The 21,596-nt window shown below is 39.7% G+C and overlaps 2 pseudogenes; both read right to left on the reverse strand.

Moving 5' to 3' along the window:
* Positions 1-4,455: 4,455 nt before the first annotated feature.
* LOC117079262 lies at positions 4,456-5,330 on the reverse strand (annotated as a pseudogene).
* Positions 5,331-10,448: 5,118 nt separating this feature from the next.
* On the reverse strand, positions 10,449-11,438 carry LOC117079613 (annotated as a pseudogene).
* Between the last annotated feature and the right edge of the window lie 10,158 nt (positions 11,439-21,596).

Raw genomic sequence — 21,596 nt, forward strand, 5'->3', positions numbered from 1 at the left:
CCAGACCCGGGCTTCTGCACCATAGTGTCTCCGCACCTGCTCTGTGCTTGACCAGCCATGCCGCCCCAGTTCTCATAGGGCCAACTCCTTATCCTTGAGGTCACTTATCTACCCAGAAGGAAGACTTCAGCTTACTACTCAATGCTCTTCTCCATTTTTGACTCCTAGTTTCTGCTAGAATTTCTAGGTATTTTATTTCTTTGCTTGCTTGACTTTGTCATTCCCACTGCATGTGAGCCCCCTGATGACAGGCCTGGTGCTTCCTGGGATGTCACTGAGCCTTTGACACCCAAAGCAGAATCTGACGTAGTGAGTGCTTTTGAATGCAAGGATAGGTAAATGAATATCTTTAATCCTAGGCATTTATGTTTTAGGCAGCTTCACTGATCATTTAGAGTTTTGATAAATTTTCTTTGAAATTTTAAGCCCTGGAAACGACTTTGGAGAACAGACAAGTCAATTTTCCGGAGAAGCCACCAGAGGGAGCACTGAGACCATTTTTGCAAGAAAAACTAATCCCCAGTATTATTAATTATTCAAGTCAGTTGGGTCTTTTATATAACTTCACCAGGTTTTACTCAGAAATGGCAATTTTTCTCATGACTATGTAATCACATCTTGTATATTAAAATAAAAATTACAAATTAAAGTTAAACCCACAAAATTTGAAATATTGATAGTTATAGATTCACTCTTAAACCAGAATTAAGAATTAATAAACCACAATTAAGGTAATTTTGACCAGAAACAATTTCAATAATTGTATTAGTCTTCTGTATTGTTAAGATTTTGATGATATGTTTGCACACAATTGTTAGGAAATTTAAATTTAAATTCTATGCTTATGTATACATGATGAAGATATCAGGATTTTAATTTCACGATAGCTTTATTTGTATGTTATTTTTATATTATCCCAAACATTTGAATTTCTCCAAATACAATCAATTTAAGCATAACATACTTTTTCTTTTCTTTTCTTTTTTTGAGACAGTCTCACCCTGTCGCCCAGGCTGGAGTGCAGTGGAACATCTCAGCTCACTGCCACCTCCGCCTCCCAGGTTCAAGCGATTCTCCCGCCTCAGTCTTCCAAGTAGCTGGGATTACAGGCACCTGCCACCATGCCCGGCTAATTTTTTGTATTTTTAGTAGAGACGGAGTTTCACCATATTGGCCAGGCTTGTCTCAGACTCCCAACCTCAGGTGATCTACCCGACTCGGCCTCCCAAAATGCTGGGATTACGGGTGTAATTTGAGATATGACAAATTTTACGTTTGTTGACATTAGTGCAACCATGATGATATAACTGTTTTTAGTTTAATTCTTACAGAGGAAACTCTTTGGGAAAAAATAACAATAACAACCCTATAAGGTTTGTTATATTAATAACTCTTTTGTCCTGAAAAGTGCAACATGTTTCTTGTGTATTCTTTGTATGTGTGTGACACAGCAAAACAAATGTCTATTAATGCATTAAACAAGATCTAGTGGTGGGTCCAATCATTTACTACAGTTTTGAGGTAGTAATAATAATAAACCATGCTTTGAGAATTCTGCAATGCCTGTACTGAGTTACAAACATTCCTATCATCATTCTTGGTGACAAAGTCTTAGGTACTCTTAATTCTACTGTAGTTTGTTGCCATGTTCATAATAGAAATGCAAAATTTTAGTTATAGATTAGAGAACCTTTTTTTTTTCTTCAATCCAAGTTCATAGATTGCTGAATTCTTTCTTTTCTCTTCTTTATGTCTCTTTTTATTAACTTTTAGGTTCAGGGTACATGTGCAGATTTGTTATATAGGTAAATTGTATGTCACAGGAGGTTGTTTTACAGATTATTTCATCCCCCAGGTATTAAGCATAGTTCGTGAAAGGTAGTTTTTCGGTCCTCACCCTCCTCCCACCATCCACCTTCATGTAGATCCCGGGGTCTGTTGTTCTTGTGTGTTCGTAGCCACTGCTCTTTTGGCTCATTTTAGCTCACAGTGCTGACAGTGCTTCTATTTGGGAAGAGTATCTGTGGGCACCTTAGATTTGATGCCAATTTTAAATCTTCTATTCAAATATGTAAGCTAGTAACCAAACTAAAGTCTAACATTGACTTACTGATAGCAAAGGAAAATTTCCCTTTCAAAGAAAACGAGTTTGGAACGCCCCCATAAGCCAAGCTGAGAATCAAGAGACTCTTGTCAAAGAATATTGTAAGTAAATGCACAGTAATAAGAAATCTGAGCTTTGGATTTTCCTAAAATATTTCTGATGGGAGAGGAAATTCTTGGCAAGATGGATGTGAGAAGTTTTCCAGGACTCAAACATTTTCACATTTATCACACAGAAAATGACTTTGATTGTCTGTATATGTTGACATTATCCACTCTATTAATCAGAACATTCTGGCAGGCCAGAAAATGGGTCTCTTAGGGAATGTGACATAAAACAAAAGCAGATTTAATTAGCATTAATAACAATAATTCTTTGTAAACAATATATATATACCATGTATATTTAGTAATCCGCTGTCACTTTTTCCTATACTGTGACTTAGTCATAGCTTTGGCATTTGTCATAATAACAGCCAAATATTTGGTCCAAAGTTACAAATGAAAATGTGCACAAATCTTTTTAAATAGAAGCAAATATGCCAGAACTGATTTGTATTACAAGTAGTTGAAAAAAATGGAGATTTTTGACTATACATATTCAACAGTTTATACTACATTTTTTGAAAAATTTAAGACTTTGACTAGACATGTTTATCTTTACCTGCTTATATCTGTGTATCTATCCATCCATAGACAGTAGTTTATACTCTAGTATTTTTTTTAAATTAGACTTTGGCTAAAACAGCATATGCCTAATACCTAAAGAATTCTATAATAATATGTTTTCTATGATTCTGAAGATACTTCAGATTTTCTAATGTCTCCAGTGTTAGAATTTTGCATATCTACCATTCCTTTTTTTAGTTATACTAGCCTGCAAGTTAATAAAATATAGTTGCTAAAATATCTGATAAGCAAGTTTTAAATATACGTCAATGTAAAAAGTCATGCTTTAAATACTAAAAGACTGTACTTTTCCCTGCTTACTTTTGTTATTGTTTCCAAAAGGCGAAAAGGACATTGTTTTTGTAATGGTTTAGTACAGCATATGAACATTTCTGTCCAAAAGAAATTTATTTTAAAGGCATGAAACCAGGCCACAGCCACCCTTGATGACACAAAGTTCTGAGAGGCAAATCAGGAGCATCAATTTCAGATCATTTCCCCGAGCAGGAGGGCATTTCAGCTAAGAAAGAACAGCAGAAAAATCATGTACACTCAGCATGCTGATTTACCCAGGACAGAATAGCTCTTGTCTAGAAAGGAGCTAGATTAGAAGTCCAATTTTTTGTTTCACATAAAGGAGAATTAACAAATAGTGCTCACAAAGAAAATGATTGAAAATGCTTGTACTGAACCACGTTGAAGTATCTAAAGAAGTATGATATACAGTCACCCAGGTTCATAGTATTACACATCTAGATATATCCACCATGAAAATGTTTGACGATGTACGGGCAAAATGTTCAAATGGCCTTTTTTTTAAAGCTTCTATGTGGATTTTTTTTTTTTTTTTCTGAAATACGGGTGGTCCCAATTAGTTTTATTGAAATAAATCTTTAAAGAAAAAGATAAAGCATTTAAAAAGACAAGTCAAAATGCATCAAGAACCACATATCCAACACAAACTTTATCCTCAAATGAGTTATGTTTGCCTCGCACTAATAACTTTTATTTCACTCAAATTAGGGTGATAATCTTCCATACATAAGTATCTTCCCTGCCCAATTCAAAGAAAATAATCCAAAACAGTCAGTAAAGAAAAATATAAGAATTAACAGACCCTTTAAATTTGTTTTAAATATTTTGAATATTTAAAAAGTGTTTAAAGTTTGCAATTCCTAGTAGGAAAACATTATCTGAATGAATACCCTAATGGCAAACCACTGTAAAATGCTTCAGCTGAATTTGGGGGAGAAGGGTAGGGATTATCTTCAAAGCACCCCAACTCTCTTGATGAGAAGGTGAGAGGTACACTGGTTTGTATTATTGCGACATCCATAAGGTGATCTAGGTTGCTTTTCCTTCAGCAAGTGCTTTATTTATCAGAAGGGCATTACTTGACCTCCAAATTTGTCTGACAATTTACTGATGAGAGTCACAACCTTTGGGTTGCTCTGGTATTTTGATATATTTGCTGGGTTCTGAGCCATATCCTGGAACCATAACTTCTGGATGGTATTATGGCCATATTATGGCCACCATAACTTCTGGATCCTGCATGGCTGCAAGAACCTCTGGATCACTAAGAATTTCATTGAGTCCAGGCATTCCGGCCATTCCAGGCATGGCCCCTCCCATTCCAGGCATTCCTCCGGGAAAATTACCAGGCATTCCCTCAGGAAAGTCACCTGGAAAAGAGCCATACTGAGCTCCTGACTGTCATCTGGCTTCTTCCTCCCTCTGGGCTCTCTCATGCTCTTCTTGAACCTTTTTAACTCGTTCTGTTCTTTCTTTGATCTCTCGCTCTTCACGTTTTCGCTCACACTTTCTCCGATGTTCTGCAATTTTCTGTGCCCTAGGTTGAACTTCTTTCAGCATTGCACTAGCATCTTCAGCATAATCCAATTTACAGGCAAGGGCAAGATCATGGGCTGCGTCTTCCCAGTGGCCTAGAAGTCTGTGTACTTTCCCTCGCCACTTGTAAGGCTGAGCTGAATCAGGATTTATCTCAATGGCTCTGTCACAGTCTCAGATAGCAGCATTTAGCTTCTGTAATTTGACGAAGACACTGGCCCTCTTGGCATACAAAATGGCCAAGCGAGGATTCAGCTTGATGGCATCTGTGAATAAGTCAATGGCTTTCTGGAGTTCACCATCATTTAGGGCTTCAATAGCAGCCACTTTTTAATCATTTGCCTGATCCATCATCTCCTGCGTTATTTCTGCATTTTCATCTCCCATTTCTTGAGGAGAATTAGGGTCTGGTTCAATCACACCTTCTTTATCAATTTCTAGATCACTTTCCTCACTTGATGGTTCATCTGCCTTTAAGTCTTCCTCCACCTTCTTACTATCAGGTTTTTCTTCCTTGGTATTTTCTTCTGATTTAACTTTCTGAGTAGCAGGTGGTACTTTACTCCCCATGCTCTCCACCCACTCTCTCAGGAAGCGCATTTCCTCGGTGTGCAGAATGCTCGGATCCTGCTTACACAATTTCACAAAGGCCCAAAGCTCGTTCACTTTGCGGGGGTCCATGGTAGGGAGGTGGTGGGCGAAGCTGGGGGACTACGCCTGTTCCAGGCCCAGGCGGTGGCTCCGCATGAGCGCGCAGAAGTATTTGGATATTTTAATACTGGAAGAGGGCTCTAAGAAATGAAAATAGCTGAATATCTGCATCCCTTAATTAACCTATTATTCATTCATTCATTCATTCATTCACTCAACAAACACATGTTTGAGGTCTTACTATGCGCTACATCTGAACTGTGTATTGAAGGCACAACAGTGAGCAAGGCATGCAGTCTCTGACCTCATGAGCCATAGACAGAGTTCATATTCATTAACTGAACATTTCCTCTATGGCTCTGTGCTGTGCTGACCACTGGTACTGCAGAAATATAGGAAAAGGTTCCTACTTTCAGAGAGCTCATGGTCTAATGGCGGAGATGAACACATTCACTACAGGTGAGGCGTCCTGGCATGAAATACACATGAGGTGTTATGGGAATGCAGTAAGAAATAGATTTATGACAGTGTTTCTTCTCTAATAGCTGCTAAAGATGGTGTACTCAGTCATAAAGAAGTCACCTTGTAGTCCTTAGCTGGGTGTTTTTTTATTGATCTATTAGTTTACAGACCATATTGGCCATTTCATTTATCTTGAAAATGAGAGTTTATCACTGAGATCCCATGGGGCTTTATATTAATTGAGTATTTAAAGAAAATTTTAAAATAAGAAACCAAATAGAGAAGTAAATGATTAGGTGTCATGTTGTGGCTTTTGACTTATAAACCTGAATTTGAGGTAAAAAAACCAGGTTTCCTACTCTGCAGCCCATCAATTCCCGGTAGATGGCTCCATGTGGCTGGAATCAGGGCTTCCATGAAGTGCTAAGACCTTAAAGCTGTGGCCTTCGCTCTCTGTCCCCTTTCCTCTCCTTTGTAGCAGTCTTTGTCTATTCAAGGGCAAAAATGTGAATCATTTGAGGTGTAAACTGCACAAATGTAGAGCAATTTTAGAAATCCAGTATAATTTAACAGATACAGGGTATTCTGTTGTCTGAGTTTCCAGAAGTCTCCCTTCCTCTTTAGTTTTGCTGAAATGTTGTCTCAGGTTGCCTGAGTCTTAAGAAAACGGATCCTGATCCCTCCGTTTCATGTGAAAGGGGCAAACCCCTGTTCAGGCCTCACTTCCTGCCAAGCAATCTTTTGACATCACAGGCCACCACCTGGCTGCCTCTGACTTATTTTCTCTGTCTCTGGCACTGCTCCTTTCTCTTATCTCATTCTTCTCATTTATTGTACATACTTCTTCATGCTACATTCAGATCATCATAGATAAGCATTTTCAAAACCCTGTTACTATCTCAGGTACCCATAAAATGATTCTTGTTTAAAGACTGAAAGGGGCTCTGTGATCACACACAACTGAATGCAGACAGAACCAGTCACTATATTTGCCAATTTCATTAAGTGGGGAAAAAATAAAAAAACATAGGCTTGGCAATTGGGGAGCTTCATTTAGACAAGTCAATTGAATGCTCTACTTCCTAACTGGGTGCTTTGATCTTGGATAAACGCATACATTAGAAATTAATTATCCTAAAATGTTAAGTTTGCTTTTAAGAAATATTTTATGAAATGTTTCCGGTTATTTATGGAATAGAATCTAAAGGCTTTATCTTGTCATTCAAGGTTCATCAAAGTTGAGCCCCAGTTAAATTTTTAATTTTTTTTTATTGAAGTGAAACTCACATAAACACTTTTAAATGAACAATTTAGTGATATTTAGTACATTCACAAAGTTTGGCCACCACCACTTCTATCTAGTTTCAAACATTCTTATTACCCGTAAATAAACCCTGTACCCACAGGCAGTCACTCCCCGTTCCTCTTTCCCCCAGCCGCTGGCAACCACCAATCTGCTTTCTGTCTGTAAAGATTTGCCTGTTCAGAATATTTCATATAAATAGATTCACACAACATGTGACCTGCTGTGGCTAATTGCTTTGATTTAGCATAATGTTTTCGAGGTTCATTCATAGTGTGGTGTGAGAGGAAAACCTTTTTCCCTACCAATTTAGGTTCAGTGGCTGGGGTATGCTAATTTAGCTGACAATGGACAGATTAACAGGAGAAAAGATAAAGTTTATTCATATGTAGAACACAAAAGAAGTGGCTCCTGAACTGCTAAAGATAGAGGTTTATATGGCAGCTTTCATAGGGGAAGAGGAGAGGAAAGAAGGGGCTTCTATGGGCAGATCCAATGGTTTCCTTATGAAAGACAAATGGATTTTTAGGGGAACAAATAGAAGATAAGAAAATTTGTGATGATTTTTGTTTATGTAGGTACAAGTGGTCTTCATCTTTTTCTGGGCTGTAAAACTCCCTGGAGAGGGATTTTGTGGCAGCCTCACTCCTAGAAGTTTCTGCTTCTAGTAGGGGAAGGCAAGCTCCAAAAAGCTTCTTTCCACATCTGTTGAACCTCAAATACCTTCAGTTTAAAACAATCTTCATACCAACTCTGGGGGCCGAGTGTGTCCCCACAGTGGCATGTATAGCACTTTGCTGCTTTCTACAGTTGAAAAACATTACATTCACCTATTCATGGTTGACGGACATTTGTTTTCTACATTTGGCTATTACAAATAATGCTACTATGAACATTCATGTACAAGTTTCTGTGTAGGCTTTTCTCATTTCTCTTGAGTGGAAGTGATTAGGTCATAGAGTAACTCAATGTTTAACCTTTTGAAGAACTGCCAGACTATCTTCCAAAAGGGCCACACCATTTTATATTCACATCCTAACCAGACTTGTTATTATCTTTTTTTTTTTTTTATAATTGTAGTCCTTCTAGTGGGTATCAAGTGTTATCACACTGTGGTTTTGATTTGCATTTCCTTAGTGACTAATAGTGTTGAGCATCCTTCCATGTGCTTTTTGGCTGTTTGTATATCTTTTCTGGAGAAACGTCTGTTCAAGTTCTTTATCCATTTTTTAATTGGCTTGTCTTTTTAAAATTGTTTTTAGAGTTTTTAAAAAATGTATTCTGGTTTCTAGACCCTTATTAAACATGATCTGCAGGTACTTTTTCTCATTCTGTAGGTTGTCTTTTCACTTTCTTGACAATGTCTTTTAACACACCAAAGTTTTTAAGTTTGATAAAGTCCAGTCTGTTTTTTCTTTTGTTGCTCATGCTTTTTGTGCTAATTTTTAAATTTTAAATTCAAAGACAAGATGAAGAGCTAGAAAAAGCATCTTTTTGGCTCAGTGTTATTTGAATGTCTTCAAAAAACTTATAGGGAAGTAGAATGATGAGTTCTGCTTCACTTTACTGTCTCTTCACTATATTTACTAGTTTGAAGAATAAATAAGAGGATTTTTTTTTTCTGAAAGGACAAAACTTTCTGAGAACTCACCCCTTATTGGAAACACCATTTTTATTTCAAGAAGTAAATATCTATCCTAAGGAATAAAGTACAGATTGCTCTGTTTACCATCAAAGGGCTGTTTTCTGGAATTCTGCATATTACATATTTTCTTAGAAAATACTATGAATGTTTTCCCATACCAAATAACAAAATCCTAATTCTAACATACATATAAAAAAGGTCTTGTGGAGAATATTAGTATTTATTGGCCAAGTGTCAATATTAGCCAGGTGTGAAGTATGCAGGAGCTCTTTGATATGAATTACACCTTTACTTCTCTGTAGTAGTTAATTTTATGTCAGTTTGACTGGGTTAAGGCACACCCAGAGAGCTGGTAAAGCATTCTTGCTGGGTGTGTCTGGAGGGTGTTTCTGGAAGAGACTGGCATTTGACTGGGTGGGCTGAGGAAAGAGGACCTGCCATCACCAGTGTGGGATGGGCACCATCCAATCTGTTGAGGATCCAAGTAGATCAGAAAGGTCTCTTTTTTAGAGCCGAGTCAGCCCTATCTTCTTCTGCACTTGTACATCGGAGCTCCAGGTTCTTGGGCCTTTGGACTCTGAGATTTAACACTCTTAGCCTTTTGTGTTCTCAGGCCTTCAGCCTTAAACTGTGAGTCACACTCTCAGATGCTTTGGTGCTCAGGCCTTCAGACTCAGACTGAATGACACCCCTGGCTCTCCTGGGCCTCTAGCTTGCAGAGGGCAAATCATGGGACTTCTCAGCTTCCATAATTGCATGAGCCAATTCCCATCATAAATCCCCTCTTCTATGTCTATGTGTGTCCTACTGATTTTGTTTCTCTGGAGAACCCTGACTAATACATTCTCTAACACTTCAGAAATAGACTGTATTATCTATATTATTATGACACTCTAGGGCTAAGGGAAATATTATTAAATTGGCCTTAAGTCATTCAATTTGTACTTCATAGATGTAACACGAGCTAGACAATTTCAGTTTATAGCCTGATGACAACAGATGCAACATTCCAAAGTGATATCACTTTTTTGAAAGGGAATGATCCTATCTTTCCCCTGCCTATAACCTTTCAGTAGATTCCCATCATTTTTAGACTGAAGTATAAGGCTTACAAGGCCTTTCCAATTCTTTGCCTTCCTCCCCACCTCATTTTTTTCAGCCCTCCCTCTTCTTTCCCTTTCCCACCTGATGGTTTTATCTGGCATCCCTAACATTTAGCCTGTTGCTCCTACAGCCAATAGCTGAAAGGCTTCATGATGTGTTCTTTACCAAAGGTATTATCTACAGTAAGGAGAAATCTAGAGAGCAGGATTTTGGTTAGAATTATATAAAACCCTCAGATATCCCATCTAGAGTTGACTTTTTGAGATGTGTAGGATGTGTCATTCCTCCAGCCTACATATTGATGTCAGCAAATTGAGAAATGGTCCCCCAGCCCCCATGATCCTGGCGACCTCATGTGTCCCCTGATTGCCAGCTGCCATAGGCAGGAGTAAAGGGTCAGAGAGCTGTGTGATCTTGGCAGCTCCTTTCTCCTGCCACCCTTCTTCCTAATACCCATGATGTCAGCACTTCAATCTGCCTAGGAGAACATCAGACATTGTAGTACAAGACCCCTTGTTTGTGTTTCTGTCAGTTGTCCAAAGAATCCCCAGACTCCTAGATCACCACTGAAGACTTGAACTCTTGGCCATATAGTCTGATGATGCCAGTGGCCATGGTGTCTGTTACTTGAGTTTTGCTCTGGCCGTGGTTCATCTAGTTTTATGCACCTTGGCTTCAAAGTTCTTCTGAAGCTAACCTCACAGTCAGATACCTGGATAAGTGATCAACAGCAGTGTTACCTGAAGTCTTTACGTATTTTATCTGTGCACTATCATCTTTTTCCATAAGTGTGGGATGAGGCCCGACTACTAATTCAATCTCACTAGCACCATCCATTTCTGAATCAATGGCAAATGTTGCATTGTCAAGATCAAGCTCACCCAGAATCAGCAGATGTTTTAGTCCATTTGTGACTATGGCCTGTTTCCTTATTTTTCTGTGTGGATGCATCACTACAGTGCAAACCATCAGCATTCTCTTCTGCTCTGCTACCATTTTCAGTCTGTTGTTTCTTGCCTCACTGTAATCTGCTCCTGACTGGTACCTTCAGTCCTTCTTCAGAGTTGAGACTGAGTGCTCACTGATTACTGTGCTTGTGGATGCTGGCTAATACTCTCTCTCCAAGAACTTCATACTCATCACGACTTGGGTAAATTTTACTGATGAGTGCATCAAACATTTTAGACTAAAGTATAAGGCTTACAAGGCCTTCCCAATTATTTGCCTACCACCCCACCTCATTTTTGATAACCCTAGCTCTTTTTCTCTTTCTCACCCTATGGCATTTTCTGGCATCCTTAACATTGAGCCCATTGCTACCACCACCAAGAGCTGAAAGATCCCCTGAGTGATCTTTTGGAAACTAGATTTTTTTTTTTGACAGGTGGGGTGTCTTTTGCTGTCATTTCTAAGGACTGTGATGATGCAGTCTGCACAAAAATGATGTAAACACTCCTTTGTGGTCATGGTGTCTTTCAACACGTCTAAACAAATTAGGCCCATTATTTCATCGTGTGGACTTTGAGGTGAAGCCACAATTTCTAAGCCATCTGTTACTGCCTCTTCAGGTGTTTGTTGTAATTCATATAAACTGAACTCCCATGTTTTGGCTAATGGTTGAGATCCATTTGTTTGCACAGCCTGAGACATTGCAGCTCCTGCCCCCAGCCCAATTTTCTTTTTGACCTAGACTGGCAGGACTATTCAAATATTTTCCCCTTAATTTATGATTTTCTTTTTGGAAGGGATTCCATTTTCAGTACTTTTTCTTTTCTCTTAAAAATATGTCTAAGTTTGGCGAGGCACAATGGCTCATGCCTGTAATCCTAGTACTTTGGGAGGCCGAGACAGCCAGATCAGTTGAGGTTAGGAGTTCGAGACTAGCCTGAACAACATGGTGAAATCCTGTATTTATTGAAAATACAAAAATTAGCCTGGCCTGGTGACACACACCTATAAACCCAGCTACTTGGGAGGTTGAGGCATGAGAATCTCTTGACCCTGAGAGGTGGAGGTTACAGTGAGTTGAGATCACACCACTGCACTCCAGCCTGGGCAACAGAGTGAGACTCCATTTCAGAAAAACTAAATAAATTAATTTAAATATGTATATATATATATATATATATATACACACACACACACACACACACATATATTCTTTTCCACAAAGTTTGGTTCCATTTAAAGTACACTTCTGGCCCAGAAATTTTCATAGTTCTGTATCCTTAAGTAAAGATTCAGTTGGTCATTGTTTCCCCTTTCCCCCTCAAAAGGTCTTTAGACCTACAGAATATTGCATAATATGTATTCTGACTTTTTTCCCTAGAGTCTTGTATATTTTCTTTTCTATATAAACTGCAGTATCTTCATGAAGACTAAGGGTCAAATTTACTATGTTTAAAGACAATTATCATAGGATTATTCCTTCCATAGTATTTTCTTCCATAATCTTATTTTAGAAACAAGTGTTTATTGAGTTAGTGTCCATTGTAATGCCATGTTGTTACTTTTTTCCATTCTTTTCCCTTGTAATTTTGGAATTTCTGGTCCTGGAAAGAGAATCAAACAAAATCTTAATGTTAATCTATGAGAAATTTGTTCATTGACAGATTTTGCTGAAGAAAGAAAAATTAAATTGGTTGTGAAATGTAGTCGTCAAGTATATTCGAGAGTGCTTTTGGCCAGGCATGGTGGCTCATGCCTGTAATCCCAGCACTTTGGAAAGCCAAGGTGGGCAGATCATCTGAGGTCAGGAGTTCGAGACCAGCCTGGCCAACACGGTGAAACCCCATCTCTACTAAAAAAATACAAAAAAAAAAAAAAATTATCTGAGTGTGGTGGCACACACCCGTAATCCCAGCTACTTGGGAGGCTGAGGCAGGATAACCTCTTGAACCTGGGAGGTGGAGGTTACAGTGAGCCAAGATCACACCACAGCACTCCAGCCTGGGTAACAGAGTGAGACTCCATCTCAAAAAAAAAAAAAAAAAAAGAGTGCTTTTTTTGGTGTTCTACTATCACTTCGGGTCCTTTATTATATATGTTTGATTTTTGATTTTTTTCCTATTAAAATACCAGATATATGGAGACATTTGACACATTAGCCTTGATGAAAAGTATAAGATATGTTTAAAGCGGCCAGGCGTAGTGGTTCATGCTTATAATCCCAGCACTTTGGGAGGCCGAGGTGGGCGGATCACAAACCCAGGAGATCTAGACCATCCTGACTAACACAGTGAAACCCTGTCTCTACAAAATTACAAAAAATTAGCCAGGCGAGGTGGCGGGCGCCTGTGGTCCCAGCTACTTGGGAGGCTGAGGCAGGAGAATGGCATGAACCTGGGAGGTAGAGCTTGCAGTGAGCCAAGATCGCACCACTGCACTCCAGCTTGGGCGACAGAGCAAGACACCATCTCAAAAACAAAAAAAAGAAAAAAAGAAAAAAAAGATATATTTAAAGCTTCCCTACTTTTTTTTTTTTAATTGGTAGCCACATAAGTTTCAAGAATAATATGGCAGCCAGGTGCAGTAGCTCAGGCCTGTAATCCCAGCACTTTGGGAGGCAGAGGCTGGAGGATCACCTGAGCTCAGGAGTTTGAGACCAACGTGGCCAATGTGGTGAAATCCCATCTCTACTAAAAATAAAAATACCCACAAAACCCAGGTGTGGTGACAGGTGCCTGTAGTCCCAGCTACTTGGGACCTGGCTGAGGAAGGAGAATCAGTTGAACCCAGGAAGCGGAGGTTGCAGTGAGCAGGGATGGTGCCACTGCACTCCAGCCTGGCCTCAGAGGGAGACTCCATCTCAAAAAATAAATAAATAAAATAAAGAATAATACAGTACATAGAATGAACAACAGAAAAGAAAATCCAGTTTGCTTCCATTAGAAAAGTGTGTTTAGCATTTTGAGTTGCCACATCAGCTTATAAATTTGGTGTGCTCTGCTAATTACACGTTGTGGAAGCAGATGAATGAAGCTTGAGCCCTGCTTTGATATGTAGTGAAAGATTATTCTGTAGAAGAATGTCAGCTAGTAGGGTAAAGTCATTCTACTCTTAATTTGTATACTGAGGGACAACGTTGGGTGTTTGGGAGCCAGAAGGCTTTATGCTGACAGGTTAGAAATAAGATTGACTTGTGTGTTATTTTTCATCTCTCTCCTGACTCTAGGTATGTTTCCAAGTTTATATTATTGCACTATTTACAAACATATGTTTTCATTGAAAAATTAATCCCAAAGGATTTTTGATAGATAGACCTCCAGTACCATGACAACTGAAGTCTGCCTTAGTTATTGTACATATTTATCAGTCAGTTTCAACAGATTGGGGCTAGCTTGGTGTTCTAAATGTATTTAAAATCTGTTTCTACAGGGTTTGTTTTTTTTTATCTGTGCTATGAAATTTGAAAACCACTAAAAATGAAGGGAACTTTTTTTTTTTTTTTGAGACAAAGTCTCATTCTGTTGCCCAGGCTGGAGTGTAGTGGTGCAATCTTGGCTCACTGCAACCTCTGCCTCTTGGGTTCAAGTGATTCTTGTGCCTCACTCTGCTGAATAGCTAGGATTACAGGCATGTGCCACCATGCCCAGCTAATTTTTGTATAAAAATCAAGGGAAATATTCAATTCCTTTTCTGATGTAATGTAAGTTGTATAGATTACTAATGCATGTCCCCAGTTTTGTGATAAAACTTCTTAGGTTTTATTGATAACATTTTAGATTCATGGTTGTGTTAAACAAGTTAAATAATTAGATTCCCATTGTGAATATTAATTGAAAATTTGTCTTTAGGCAAAGAGTTATTTATGAATACAAGCTTTGTGCCTAGAGAATGTATGTGTTTTTATCTGTTAGTATGGGAGGATATAAACCACATCATTAGTGAAAAAAAAAAGAGTTGAACTCTTTTCCCTCTCTCTTATCCTTCCTGACCTCCTGAAAATCCTCTCTTGCAGCCTCTGGAGCTCATGGTACATCACCAGTAAATTCCTTAGGGACCTCCTCTGACCCTCTTCTTTCTTGCTGTGACCAAAATCATGATCTTATCTGAGTATACTGCCTCCCTTGTAGCTCTATCAATTGGCATCTATTTACATTTCATTAAGCTCTGTAACACTAGGCCTGAGGGTAGAGTACCTGCTCACCTTGCTCACTGCCACATCCATACTAGTGTCCCGTCCTCCTTCTGAAAAAGCCCAGGCTTTGCAGCCTATGCCATTAGTCTATATTACTCACTAGCCCTCCTTAGCACAGACATCTCCAGGCCCTGTCCTGCTCTCCACATTAATGGAAGATGTTAGCACCTGCCCTGCTGCTCTGTCCAACACTCCTGTTATAATTCTAGATCTTTCAGTATCCACACAGATAATCCTTCCAATATTTGGCTTCCTTTTTCCTTGTCTGCCTCTTCTCCGTTGACCTTGTGCCAAGAACAGCTCAGTCATGGAGACCCTAACTCAGCCGCACTAGAGAAATTAAAGACACACACACAGAAATACAGAGTGTGCAGTGGGAAATCAGGGGTCTCGCATCCTTCAGAGCTGAGATCCTCCAACAGGGGTTTACCCACATATTTACTGACAGCAAGCCAGTCATAAGATTTACTACAAGTATTGCTTATGGGAAATAAAGGGATGGGCTGAAATAAAGGGATGGGCTCTAGCTAGTTATCTGCAGCAGGAACATGTCCTTAAGGTACAGATCACTCATGCTATTGTTTGTGGTTTAAGAATGCCTTAAGCGGTTTTCTGCCCTGGGTGTGCCAGGTGTTCCTTGCCCTCATTCCAATAAAGTGAAAACCTTCCAGTGTGGGCATGAAGGCCATCACGAGCATGTCACAGTGCTGTAGAGATTTTGTTTATGGCCAGTTTTGGGGCTAGATTATGGGCAGATTTTGGGGCCTGTTCCCAACATGTCCCCCTTCTTTGTTTTGCAAAGCAATAAAAGCAAAGGCAGCTTTGTCATGACGAGATACTTCTCACAGGAGTCAGGATCCACATCTGCAGTGGCAATGGTGATCACTGCTGTCATAGCTACCATTAAATTACTTACTATGACTGGTTGTCTTGCTTTCCTCAGGTCCCAGGTTTTCTTCTACCATCTGTGACAGCTTCTTGATCTGTCCCCAGGTGGATGGCTGTGTTCAATGGGTATTGCTTGTGACAGTTGGGGTCCTCCTCAGAGTCAGTCTCAACATGGCTGCAACTGGGGGGTCCTCAGGATCTTCCTGGAATCTCTTCCTCAGCATCTGTTTCATGGTAAGGTTTCAGGTGTCTTGATGGTATCCAAATTGGCTGTTGATTTTGGCCTGGAGAAACACAAGCATAACCTCTATCCCAAGTTATTATTTTACCTATTTCCCAACTTTTTGTTATCAGATCTCTCCACCAAATCAGTTGTTCTGCTTCTGTCTTTGCAGCTGGTTTCTGTAGATGCTGTTCAGCTGCTGATAACATCTGGCCTTTGAGCAGGCTCAAAAAATTTAAAGTTAATAATGCTAGATTCAGTTGCATATGTGGTATTCCATAGTCCCTGTTTTCCCCCCTCTGCTTTTGCAACTGCTGTTTCAGGGAGAGATTCATTCTTTCCACTATGACTTGTCCTTGAGGATTATATGGGATACCAGTAATGTGTTTAATATTCCATATAAAGAAAAATGTAGCTAGAGCTTGGCTAGTATGCCCTGGGGTGTTATCTGTTTTAATAGAAGCTGGAACGCCCATCACCACAAAACACTGTAAAAAGTGACATTTAACATAGGCAGATGACTCTCCTGATTGGCATGTAACCCAGACAAAGTGAGAAAAGGTGTCCACACATACATGTACATAAGCTAGTCTCCCAAACAAGGGAACATGTGTGACATCCATTTGCCAAAGAAATTTAGGTTCCAGTCCTCAAGGATTAACTCCTGTAAAAGATGAGGAATATACCATTTGGCAAGTTGGGCATCGCTGGATAATAGCTTTAGCTTCTTTCCAGGTAATGCTGTATCTGCATTTGAGACCAGAGGCATTAACATGAGTTAAATTGTGAAAGTGTCTAGCATTAGATATTGCGTTAGCAACTAGGTGATCAGCCATTTGATTCCCTTCAGTCAAAGGTCCTGGAAGAGGTGTATGAGCCCTAATGTGAGTGATATAAAAAGGGTGCATTCTACCCCAATTGCTGTTTGCAATTTGGTAAATAAAGTCATCAGTTGTTCATCTGTATGAAATCCTAACTGAACATTTTCAATTAACTCTGTGGAATGAACCACATATGGAGAATCAGAGATCACACTAATAGGCATATAAAAGCAGTCAATACCTCAATTACAGCTACAAGCTCCACTTTTTGAGCTGAAGTATAGGGTGTCTGGAAAACTTTCCTTTTTGATCCAGAAAAAGAAGCTTTACCATTACTAGATCCATCTGTAAAAACATTTTCAGCACCTTCAATTGATTTAAATTTAATTATTCTAGGGAGGATTCAGTTAGTTAATTTCAAAAATTGAAACAGTTTCATTTTGGGAAAATGATTATTGAGAATTGTTCAGTAACCAAGTCCTCTAAAGCCTCCAGTTTCTCTTTACTCAGTGGCCATTGTTCTATCCAAATTGGCTTATCTGTTAACTATTTTAGAGGTATAGGTTCTGGAATTTTAACAATGTCCACCATCAAAAATGATGTCCTAAACCTTGGTGGGAACTTTGTCTTTCCGCTTGAAGCAGTTCCTTCAAACCTTGCAAATTTTTTCCTAGTCCCATACCAGGAACATACCCCATTTCATGCATCATATGTGGACTTTGAGGGTTGTATAATTGTTCAGCAATTGGAACTTGTGCTCCTGTTCATCGTAATAAATCTCTTCCCCATAAGTTTATAGGTACAGAAGTTATAATTGATTGAATAGTCCCAAGTTGTCCATCGGGCCCTTCACAATGCAAAATATTACTTTGATATACTTCAGGGACTTTACCAGCTCCAACTATGTTAAATTGAGTGGGATGAATTGGCCACATGGATGGCCAGGGCTGTAGAGAAATGATTGAAATGTCCACTCCGGTATCTACCAAACCTTTAAATTTCTTTCCCTGAATAGTTATTTCTCAGGTAGGATGTTTATCAGTAATTTGATTTACCCAATAAGCTGCTTTGCCTCATTTATTTGTGTTTCCAAATCCTCCTGTTCATTTAATTTCACTTTTCCCCATTTCCACATACAGCACAATTAGGAGTGTGCTATATGCTCTCCTGGCTCTGCTTTCCAGGGAACAGAAGTAGATATAACAATTTGAATTTCCCCATTGTAATCTGAATCAATGACTCCTGTTTGTACTTAAACTTAAATTAGACCTTCATAGAAGTAATCCTATCGTCCCCACTGGTAAGGGTCCACAGACCCCTGTTGGGAATTTTTGCGGGGGTTCCCCAGGCAGAAGGCTCACAGCTTTTGTGCAGCATAAACACCCCTCATGGCATTTCCCAAATTTAAAAGGAAAAGGCTCAAATGTAGCTGCAATATGTCCCTGTTAATCGGGTGGGTGTATTCTAACATGGAACTGCCAAGCCTCTAAATCACCCTCTCTTCTAACTTGCTGGATTCCTGCCTGAATAGAACTGAGAATGGTCACTCGAGGCACTGCTCGAACAGTCACTGGGGCAACTACTTTTCACCCGGGGTCCTCCAGAAAAGAAAGATCTGGAGGGTCAGGATACTCTTTTGCTTCAAAATAAGGAGGGGTGCAGAAAGGTAGGGATGAACCTCTTCCTCCTTTGCAGTGTTAGCTTTAGCTGGCAGATAAACCTGCTCTATTACTTCTTCTGTTACTTTGTTATACTCTCCTTCCTCCTCATCATTAGTGTGAAAAGTTTCCAAGGTGGAAGGAACCAGAGCCCACACTTGTCCCATTGTTATCCTGAAGCTTCCAAGCTTCCCTTCTTACTCACCATGGGGATTGCTTTAAGAATACTGGGGTGTCCTCCAGTTTAGTTTCATGTTTTCCAACCATTGCTCTGGTGACCCTTCGACCTGGGTTTGAGTTGCCACATATGGACGCCACTAGACCAGCTCGGTCATGGAGACCTTAACCCAGCGGCACTAGATGAATTAAAGATACGCACACAGAAATATAGAGTGTGATGTAGGAAATCAGGGGTCTCACAGCCTTCAGAGCTGAGAGCTCCAAACAGGGATTTACCCACATATTTATTGACAGCAAGCCAGTCATAAGAAATAAAGGAATGGGCTCTGGCTAGTTATCTGCAGCAGGAACATGTCCTTAAGGCACAGATCGCTCATGCTATTGTTTGTGGTTTAAGAACACCTTAAGGCCGGGCGCGGTGGCTCAAGCCTGTAATCCCAGCACTTTGGGAGGCCGAGACGGGTGGATCACGAGGTCAGGAGATCGAGACCATCCTGGCTAACACGGTGAAACCCCGTCTCTACTAAAAATACAAAAAACTAGCCGGGCGAGGTGGCGGGCGCCTGTAGTCCCAGCTACTCGGAGGCTGAGGCGGGAGAATGGCGTGAACCCGGGAGGCGGAGCTTGCAGTGAGCTGAGATCCGGCCACTGCACTCCAGCCTGGGTGACAGAGCAAGACTCCGTCTCAAAAAAAAAAAAAAAAAAAAAAAAGAACACCTTAAGCGGTTTTCCGCTCTGGGTGAGCCAGATGTTCCTTGCTGTCATTCCGATAACCAAAAACCTTCCAGTGTGGGCATGAAGGCCATCACAAGCATATCACAGTGCTGCAGAGATTTTGTTTATGGCCAGTTTTGGGGCCAGATTATGGCCAGATTTTGGGGCCTGTTCCCAACAACCTTGTCCCTCACATAATCTGTGCTGCTTATAACTCTAGTTATATTCTACATCCATCTCTAGAAATCTTGTTTCCTCTCCATAATGTCAATTTTAAGAAGGCCACTTTTTGACCAATGCTTTCTACTCATCTAAATCAACTTCCCTCATGTCTGAGTTCCCAACATTTCTTTGACCTCACTGGGGTTTATGGTCCTTTCAATTTCCTATAATCCTTCATGTTCTCACTTTCAGTGTCACCCCATTTAGATGTCGTGTTGTGTGATGGTAATTACTCCTTTGCCTGTACTCTCAACTACATTGCCTTATTTTCTCCTCTGCAGACAATTGACTGAGATTGGAGAAAAATGCTGACTGACTTTATTTTAAGTTGACAATCACTAATCCCAAGTAAACTTTCAGTGCTGCCTGGCAATCCCACTCTCTTTTCCAGTACTCATCACTTTCCCACTCTCATAGATGATTATTTTCCCTTCCCTGCTCTCCTAAAACCACCACCATCTCCATCATTATTGTTCTCAGCTGGTGACCTTGGTCTCTAATCCACTAAGAAAACTGAATCAACCATTGAGCCTCTACCAGCTGGATGGTACTCTAACACTTGGCTGCTACCAGGATGAGTGTGGGTCAAGTGTTTGCTTTCCCAGCTGATGCCAACCCCTTCACTTGTCTACCAGACCCTATCCCCAGTCATAAACTCAATGATGCTGCTTCTGTTTTCTGATTCTTTCTCCTGCTTCAACATATTTTCCTCACTATGTCAGATTATTCACACTGGCATACAGAAATGTTAGATGTCTTTCAAAATTTATTAAAAACTTCCATTGATGCCATTTTTCCCTTACCATTAAGTGTGAAGTCAGGTGTAGATACTCTTTACTGAGTTGAGGAAGCTCCCTCTGTTCCTAGTTTCGTAAGGGTTTTTACTATGAATGGCTATGGGATTTTGCCAAATGCCTTTTCTGCATCAATAGATATGATCAATTGATATGACCTTCTCTTTTTTCAATCTTCCATATCTTGGCAAATGGCACCTTAATCTCTCCAGCCACTCAAGTCAAAAATCCTTAGTGTCACAGTTGACTTTGGCTTTTCTCCCATGTTCTATGTCCAGTTTGTTGGCAAAGCCTATCATCTCCAACTTCAAAATATATCCAAGGCTTGTCATGTCTCAGCCACTCCACTGCTACCATCCCAGTCAAAACCACCACCACCTCTTGTGTAATGGTATCTCTGCCCTATTTCTTTCTTCCATCTGAATTTCACACTGTCAACTTTTCAATCTGGAAAATTAAGTATGGAACTCTCAGTAAACACTCTTGTTCTATTTTCTCTATTTACATAGCACAAATAAATGTTAGGACTTGGGGCATTTGAAATTTTCATGTGCTTAAAATTTTAAATTTCATAATTTTCTACTTTAATGGCTTCCTAAAGTAATCTGATTCTCATGGCACACGTTCTTAAAGTTCACTTTAAATTGGAACAACCTTTCAATTGCTCAAATTAATACTTTTAGTTCAATGACATTGCCTTCAGAGACAAAGTAAATTTAAAGCAATTTAAGTGAAAGCAACAGAGGTTGAGTGAGGTTTTTGATAAATTCATTCACAATTTGTGACAGTGTATGATTGGTCTCATGAATTCTGTTCATTCAAGTTTTGGGAAAAGGGTAATGAAAATGCCCTGCAAGGTCAGCCAATCCATTCTCCATATCAGGGCAAAATATTTTTCTTCCAAATGAGCCCATCAAGCCTCTGCCATGCTGAGGCTTCCATCCTGGATCTCAGCATGGCAGGGATCATTCAGGCCATGGGAGCTGTCAGACCTTTTGATCTAAAGGCAGTTTAAAAAAAACCCACAGCAGCCCCACTCAACAAAGGCCATTTGTCTGCTTGACATCAAAATAGTCTAAGTTACAAGGATTGCAGTTTATCATCTTCATGGAGGGACTTTTTTCCCCTAGTTTGTCATTCCTCCCATCCAGCCATCTTACTAATACGT

Source organism: Trachypithecus francoisi, unplaced genomic scaffold, assembly GCF_009764315.1.
Source record: "Trachypithecus francoisi isolate TF-2019V2 unplaced genomic scaffold, Tfra_2.0 Lachesis_group7, whole genome shotgun sequence".
Taxonomy (NCBI): Eukaryota; Metazoa; Chordata; class Mammalia; order Primates; family Cercopithecidae; genus Trachypithecus; species Trachypithecus francoisi.